The following is a 6,017-nucleotide window of genomic DNA, read 5'->3' as shown; positions in this document are numbered from 1 at the left end:
CTGAATATAATAATGGGCTGCAGTGAGCTCCTCCTAATATCTGTTAGCAGGGGCCTGGAATGTGCCAGGAAACTCTTTATAGTGAGTGATGCTACAGATGAGACTGAAGATTGGAGGAGTATGAGTGCCCTTCCTCTCTGTTCCCATGGTAACCAGTGCAGTCCTTATCATTCTGCACCATCATCGTCCATTTCCCCAACTAGATGCAAGACTTTTGAGCTCAAGAACCACCTCTTACTCATGTGGCATCTCCATCACCCAATAGAAAACTGGGCATATAGTTAGTGCTTAAGAAATATTTGCTGCATGAAAAAAAAAAAAAATGAATGAAATGCCCAAGTCAGGATACAAATTCACAATCATTAAATAGCAAAGTTTCTACCTCCTCCCACTCCACCCCAAGATGTCCCTGAGACAGTCACAGAACAACAGTTATTAGTTTCTCCCCCGCCCTCCAGCTCCCTGGAAGAGTGTCTTCTTGCTCGTCCTAACCTACAGAGCCAGAAGTATTTCAGGTGGAGAATGCCATACACTGGCTGACAGATTTTTCCCATCACACCAGACAAATGGAAAGAATCTGCCACTCAATCCTTTCACAGTTCCCCAGACACAGAGTCAAGGTCTCTTAATTCCCCCTCCCCTCCCCATCTGCAGTTGGCCCCACTAGTTCCCCGGTCTTCAGCTGCCTGCCCCTCTATCCACTCACCCAGCCTTCTCTGGGCCACATAGATAATTGAACTGAACCCCACCCTCATCCTCACAACCCCACGGTTAGTTGGCTTGGTGCTCTGAGTCTTCATTCCAACAATCTCTCTCTCTCCTTTGCCTCTTCTTTCTAGACTCTCCTCCAGCCCCCAAATCTGTGTCTTAGGTTCATGGGGGTGGCTCCCTCCATCAGTGAATGATGGCAAGCCTCTTGTCTTATCTGCTTCCCTCTCTTGGCCCTTCATTTCTCTAGATCAATAATTCTTAAACGTCTGGGGTGGGGGGAGTGTTATAGATTTCTCTGAGAAACTGATGTGGGCAATTGGCCCTCTCCCTCCAATAAATACATGGGAGTACAGCATTTTGCATTGAATTTCAGGGGTACCTTAATTAAGAACTTCTCCTCTAGGCAGTCTTTCTTCCCCTTCTCCATCCCCCTCTAGATTTCTGGTTGTTTTTGGCTCACAGATCAGTCTACCTGGTCTTCTTTCAGAATCAGAAGCTTCTTCCTACCATGTTATTGCCAATACCGTTGTTAGGAACAGTAGCTACGAGATTTGTACCATTTTTCCCATGCATCTACTGATTTCATCCTCTCAGCAACCCCAGAGGATGGAACTGTTATTGTCGCATTTTTACAGACAAAACAACCACTTAGTTAGGTGTTTTGCCAACACCACACAGCTCTTAAAGTACAGCGTCTTTATCTGTGGCACCATGGTGCGTTCCTATTATAAACTGTCTTCTTCGATGTTTCCCACCTGAAACCTACCACCCCACACTCAAACCCATGGTGTGTTTTCCATTATTCTTAACTGCTACTGTGTGTGTGTTTTTTAACCTCCCCTCTCTGTCTCCTGAAATGCGCCTCCTTCATCACCTCCACCACTTGTCTGAAGCTCCCTCTTTCTCCCCCATCCATGACTTCAACTGACCACAGGTGGCTTCTTCTTTGCAGTTACTTGAGCACATGTGAGCCATGCAAGTTTTCATTTCCTCTTCCACTGTCAGCCCAGCTGTGCCTGCCTCTGAGATTGTTGCCAGCTCTAATTAGGGCACCCCAGCTTCTTCTGACAGAAGGCCTTGGCACTCCTGGAACTGTCATACCTGAAATCCAGGTAAGGGAAAGGAGGGGACACCTAGTTGAGTACCTACTTTGTGCCAGGCCCCATGCATGGCACGGTGACTCATAACTCAACCTTTAAAGGCTCCTGCTTCCAGATACTTCCAAGTATCCTACTGATGGGCACCTGGAGGCTCTAAGATAATTGATCTGATTTCATGTGCCCTGTCCGTGATGGTTAGTGGGTTCTCTGCAGCCCACTAACCATCTTTCCTCTGAGCCAGCAAAACTGCTACTCAGGCCTTGTATGAGAAACACCTGGCTGTTGGTTAACCTCTTCCTCCTCCGCTCAAATCTCAGACCAGCTTGATAATTTTAGTTCAGTTAATCACAATTACACATTTGCTCTTAGTGCAATAAAGTCGTATATCATCACAAAAACAACTTCTAAATCTGTATACTAAAGTGTAATATACACACAGAAATGTGCACACACCAGAAGTATGCCAATTTTCAGGTTATGAATTTTCACCAACTGAACACATCTGTGTCACCTGCACCTAATCAAGAAATAGAATTTTCCAGCCCCCCTGAAACCCCCCTCTACTTCCTTCCTGTCATTACCCCCAAGTTAACTGCTGTCCTGATGACTCTGACAACACAGATTGGTCTTGCCTGTTTTCGTCCCACAAAAACAATTTCAAAACAGACCATCCTCTTGTCCACCGCCCAGACATACATACATATTGATTGGTTGATGATTGATGGATTCAACTAGTCATTGACCAGATGTTGACTGCTTATAAAATAGACTTTTAAAAAATCTTCTGAACTGAACCAAGGATCTGCAGCCTCAAAAAGACTTTGGCTGTAAACTGACCCTCCACTGGGCCTCCAGAATCTCGAAGTGTGTTCTTAATAAAGGGCCCAGAACGTGTCTGCATGCACATCTGATCACTTCCTCTAAAGTTCAAGTTCTCATGCCCACTGCTTTCTTTCTTCCTTTCTTTTTGTTCTGAGGGAAGGAAATTAGACACTCTGGGGGAAGACTCTTCTCTCCTTACCCCCAAATTCTAGTCTTAATCACTCCTAGTGATGGAGAAATCATTTTCTTATACAGCTACCAATTACATTTTCCAGACAGATCTGGAAAGTTTGTTTTAAACAGTTAAAAGCTTACACATACAGACACAAAACCCAAAAAACTTTCTTCTTTTTTAAAATCCTCACCCAAAGACATGCTTATTGACTTTAGAAAGAGGGGAAGGGAAGGAGAGAGAGAAGGAGAGAAACATCAATGTGAACGAGAAACATCTTGTTTGTGCCTCGAACGGTGACTGAACCTACAACCTAAGCATGTGCTCTGACTGGGAATCGAACCTGAGACCCTTCAGTTTCTGAGACAATGCTCCAACCAACAGAGCCACACCAGCCAAGGCCATAAAACCTTCTTGTTTAAACTCAAATATGCTGCAATTTTTTCTCACTGATTCTAAGCCTGCCCTTTGAAGCTTCCCAGAATTAATCAATTCAATCAGGTTTTGAGTACTTCCCCTGTGCCAGACTCAGAGGCACATGAGGTGGGCTCCCTGAACCCCAGATTCTTTCTGTGGGGATCCCAGAATTGACTGAGTGAGGGAAGTGGCTTAAGCAGCATTTACCAGGGAACATTCCATTGGATACTAATTCCCATCAATGCTTTGCAAAAATAGAGATCTGAGCTCAGATGAGTTGTGTAAATACTACATGTCTTGTGGTCAGTTATTAACATCACATCATACATTAGCACAGATAAGACTTTGGGTGGTTCTTAAGCATAAAAATCCTGTTTCACTTTGCCAGTATTTTGAAGACTTATTTGACTCAGAATCCCTTTTTTTTCTGCAGAATGCCTATGAATATTTCTCAGAATTAGTGTCTCCCAGAACAGGATGCAGGCTAGTTAGCTTTAAGCATCTTCTAGAACTACACTGTCCCATCTTGCAGCTACTAGCACATGATGATATTGAGCACTTGGACTGTGGCTGGTCCAAACTGAGATGTGCTGTGAGTATAAAATATACACCACATTTTGAAGTCTTAGTACAAGAAGAAAATAAAACTTTAAGACTTTTTATACTGCTTATATGTTGAAGTAATACTGTTTTTTGAAATGTTGGGTGAAATGTTATTAAAATTAATTTCATCTTTCTTTAAAAAAATTTTTTTAATTGATTGATTTTAGAAAGAGAGAGGAAGAAAGAGACAGACAGAGAAACATTGATTTGTTGTTCCACTTAGTTATGCACTCACTGGTTGATTCATTATGTGCCCTGACCTGGGATTGAACCCACAACCTTGAGGTATTGGGACAGTGCTCTAACCCACTGAGCTACCTGGCCAGGGCCTTGTCTATTTCTCTTTACTTTTTAAAATGTGGCTACTAGAAAATCCATAGTTATGCATATGGCATGCATTACATTTCCATTGAAGAGTGTCGCTCCCACATTCTGTGCCAGTTGTGCAGGCTTCATTGGCCTCTACAGGGGCATGTGAGAGGAAGGGGGTGGGTAGGGAGGGGAGGAGGTGCAGGGGAACTGTGGGAATTCACTGGAGTGACAGCTGACAAAGCTTACTGGAGGGTATTCAGGAAGTGGTGACTAAGCTGTGACCTGGAAGATGAGCAGGAGTTCACCAGGGAATGCAGAGACAATAGCATGTGCCGAGGCCCTGAAACAAAAGCGGAACTGTGAGCAGACCTGGACATCCGAGGCTGGGGTAGGTGGGTACAGGGGGTAGGGAGTGACCCAACCTGAGACCAGGGTGAGCAGCCAGGGCCAAGATCTGGGGGGCCTGGTAAGCACAGGAGAGATTTTGAGGGCACTGAGAAGCCACAGAGGCATTTTCAGTTGGGTGAGACTACGAAGATTGGCATTTTAGAGAAAGTTACCCTAACATCTGGGTGGGGCATAGATGGGGATAGGGCTAACCTGGAGTCAGAATGGCCCATTCAGGAGCTGTGGGAGTCATCCAGGAGTGAGACAATAAAAGTCTGGACTATGTTCCAAACCCTGGAATTAAGGAAATCCAGTGTCTTGGAAATAAGAGTCAGAGGTAGGAGCACTGGTCCAGGCTGTTACTTGGATATGGGACCAGGGGAGGGGTGGAGTCAAGGTTGATATCCTGGTTGCTGAGGAGTGACCTGTGATGGGAAAGCAGAGGTCAGTGGTTAAAGGGAGGTGATGAGTTTAGGTTCATTCAAGTTGAGTTTTTCTTAAATTTAATTAATTAACTAATTTTAGAGAGAGAAGAAGTGGGTGGGGGGAGAGACATTGACTTATTGTTCCCCGTGTTTACGCATTCATTGGTTGATACTTGCATGTGCCCTGACTGGGGATTGAACCTGCAACCTTGGTGTATCGGGACAACACTCTAACCAACTGAACTACCCAGCCAGGGCCTCATTCAAGCTGAGTTTGAGAAGTTTGTGGGGTATACAAATGGGGATGCCCAAGGCAAAGTAGATAGCTGGGTCTGGAGCTCAGAAGAGAGTTACGGGCAGAAGGAAGGGTTGGCAGAAAACCCCTCTCCTTTCAGCCCTAGGGTCCTCACATGCAGAATTGGGATGGGATCTACTTCCCACGGGTAGTGTGATGATTAGAGGATGTAGCATGTTGGATGTGCCTGGCACTGTGTAGACACACAGCAGGTGCTCAAGAACTATTGGTTATTTGTTTCAGAGGGTCAATCATCCCCATATTCTACATGGTCAAAGCCAACAAGATCTTCGCGGCCCCCATAGGCCCCACACCTGTGTTGACTAAGTGTCCCGTGCAGTGACGGAGAGCTGTTGCTAGAAAATTTGTGGAAAAAAGGGAGTGACGGCAGCAACCCCTGCCTGGGTAGCCCTAGAGAAGGAAGGGCGTGAGCGCGTGGTACTGTGCAGAGGAGAAGGCTCAGGGCTGGGAGGCAGGAGTACACAGTACGTCCTCACGTAATATCTTCCATAGGTTCCTGAAACTGCGGCAAAACGACGTATAACAAAACCAGTTTTACCATAGGCTGATTGATATAAACAAGACTGAACTTCCTAGGGCATCTCATCGACATTATAACGCGAGACATTGCACAAAACGAAGTTATTCGAGCGCCTGCTGTAGGCTACTTGCCCCCTGCCACCAGCAAATTAATAAACTGTGCCTGTTCTAAGCCTCAGGTTCTCCACTGGTCCAAGGAGGGGCAGGCCAGCTGGGCCTTCTCCTTGTTCTGT

This window comes from Furipterus horrens, unplaced genomic scaffold (assembly GCF_987537825.1).
Source record: "Furipterus horrens unplaced genomic scaffold, mFurHor1.1.pri manual_scaffold_8, whole genome shotgun sequence".
NCBI classification, from domain to species: domain Eukaryota; kingdom Metazoa; phylum Chordata; class Mammalia; order Chiroptera; family Furipteridae; genus Furipterus; species Furipterus horrens.
The sequence above is the reverse complement of the archived record's forward strand: the minus strand, read 5'-3'. Positions refer to the sequence as shown.